This window comes from Trachemys scripta, chromosome 1, assembly GCF_013100865.1.
Source record: "Trachemys scripta elegans isolate TJP31775 chromosome 1, CAS_Tse_1.0, whole genome shotgun sequence".
Lineage (NCBI taxonomy): Eukaryota > Metazoa > Chordata > Testudines > Emydidae > Trachemys > Trachemys scripta.
The window spans coordinates 273,415,076-273,417,643 of record NC_048298.1 but is presented as its reverse complement, the minus strand read 5'-3'; positions in this window follow the sequence as shown (position 1 = coordinate 273,417,643).

Sequence of the window (2,568 nt, the reverse complement as noted above, 5' to 3'; positions counted from 1 at the left end):
GGAAAGGCAGCAAGGTGTAGGGAATGGACCTTGGCTGCTGCAGAGGGGGTCCCCGTGCCAGAATCTAGAGCAGATGGTTGGCCTTGGGTTCCCCATCTTGCCACTGTGAGGCAATGAAGCAGGAGGCTGCTGGAGAGCAGGAACCTTGATACACTTCCCCCTTCTCCCCCCACCCCCCGAAGGGGAACCAGTGCTAGGAACCAGGCTGGAGGGCTGAGTCATGAAGAGGATGCTGTGGTTCTTGGAGTGAGAGAGGGGCTAAAGAAGGGAAACTGATAAGGTGTAACCACTGGAAGGGGTGTTGGCTGGACTAAGCTAATCCCCAGAAGCACCAGGCGGTGGCACTGTCTACTCTTTAGTAGCACAATCCCATCACAGTCCAATAAAATATATTAACTCACCCACCCTGTCTCTCTAATTAGTTAAATATGCTTATTAACTTATGCTACAGAGGAGGAAACAACTAAATCAAAAATGTCATAGAGACAAAAGAGCATCAAGGCCTGTATCTTACACAATGCCAGCAGCATACTTTGATGCAGTAAGGGAAATCTCCATACAGTGTATCGATTGCTTAGTGATACAATCAGTGTCTCTACTCACCAGTCTCAGTTAGAAAAAGATGTACTGATTCACTATGCACAAAGTATAAAAATGACTTCTACTGCCTCTGTTTGACACATACAGAGTAATAGTTGTGAATACCATCTAAGGCTGCAGAAAATATGGCTATGGCTATCTCATTTGAGCAACAGTGTGTGATCATGCAAGTACAGGAAATCATGCAGGAAACTTTGTTTGGATGGGAACTAGTCAGTGCAGCAACCATTTACTTCTTGAAACCAGACTCCAGATCCTGACATGATTACAAGTGAGGGGGAGTTGGTAGCCTTAACATGGTTCCTATTGGCTCACATAAAACCATCACATGTCTTGCCACAGTTCATTATACCTGTCAGACTTTCCTGTAGAGCGATCCAATGAGTGAAAAAGTCAGGGTATTGTTGGTTAATGCTCAGGTCTGCTGGCAACATGTGTTTAAATTACTGGACAATCTGCCTATACAGTGCCTGTCGCAAGCCAGTGTTTAATCCCTCTTTTTTCATGAACAGCAAATATAGAATAATACTATTTTTTATATATATTTTGGTAAAAGATCAGCATCCACATACATGTACAAATGCTAAAATTAAGCCTAATATAAATAAGTTGTTTGCTAGATATTATGAACCTAAAGTAAATCTGTAATTATTTCCACCTAATATGAACTGGTATGGAAGTTGCAGTCGGAAATAGCTTATCTGAAAGAACCCAAGACCCGATCTTTCCTGCATGAGATAAGAAAGAGCTATCCTCATCCCCACGGAACTAGGTTTTTTTTTATTTCTGTACAGTATATTGATCCTACTGCAATTGTGTATGAGGGTTGGCAATTATTTTATATCTCAGAGATCCACCTGTTCTTGTTAGATTTACTCTTTTATGTTTCAAGTTTGGATTTTTTGTTGTTAATTCTTATGCATTTACATATATTTATTGCACTCATGGTATGTTATATGTTAACTCTAGAGCCCATTCATGGAAAATATAGAGCTGGGGGGAGTGATGCAACATAGGCTGGTTGCAAATCAGGAAAACGAGCAAACAGGACAAAATTATCTATTAAAGTATGTTCTATCCTAGGAATAAAACATACGTTTAGAGTTGGCATTTCAAAATGAGGACATAGTTTAAAGTAAGTCAGAACCATAGACAACACGTTTTCTCCCTTTGTAGTGCATAGTTCGACAAAAATTGTTTTGTTTCTACTGCCATGAGTCTAAGACTATAATATAGCTTCTACCTGTGAGTGCAGGGACAGCTAATGAACAGGAGGCACATATCTAGGCCAGTATAAATACAAAGATGACAGACTCAGTAGAAGACTCCATCATAAAGTTAGTGGATTTTTAGAAGAAGTTTTTCTGTAAGAAATACTTAATTGGGAATTAATTCTTGCAGTGCTTTTTATTAGAAAATTATTTCTAGTCAACCTTTGGGAAAAGTTAATACATTTCTGAAAGACCACATGAGGGTCTATGAATACATTATGTTTTAATTGTCTTGCACTTCAGAATATAATGCAAAGTTAAAATGGTTAAATATGCATTTGGGCAAAATATTCATTCATTCATTATCCTTATCAGGGATTCTTTAGTACACTAATAACAATAATACTTATGAAAAGCATATAGCCTATGATGCATAGGCTATATGCTTTTCATAAGTATTATTGTTATTAGTGTATATATATAATGAAAGCAATGTGATATGAGTTGCTCAACACAAGTTCTGCATGTAAATTCCATCCATGAATATTTTCAAGAGTTCAAAAGCTTTTCCTGCTTCAAATCAGGACAAAAAGTTGAAATCTCTAAAATATTCAAAACCAAAAATCTGCTTTGTAGGGCCAATTTTGGAACACTACCATTTGATTTTGACCTAAAAAAGAAAAAAAGAAAAAATCAGTAAAATTAGCTTACACTTCAAACAAAAAGCCATTTTGAATCAGAAAACAGGAATTTTTCA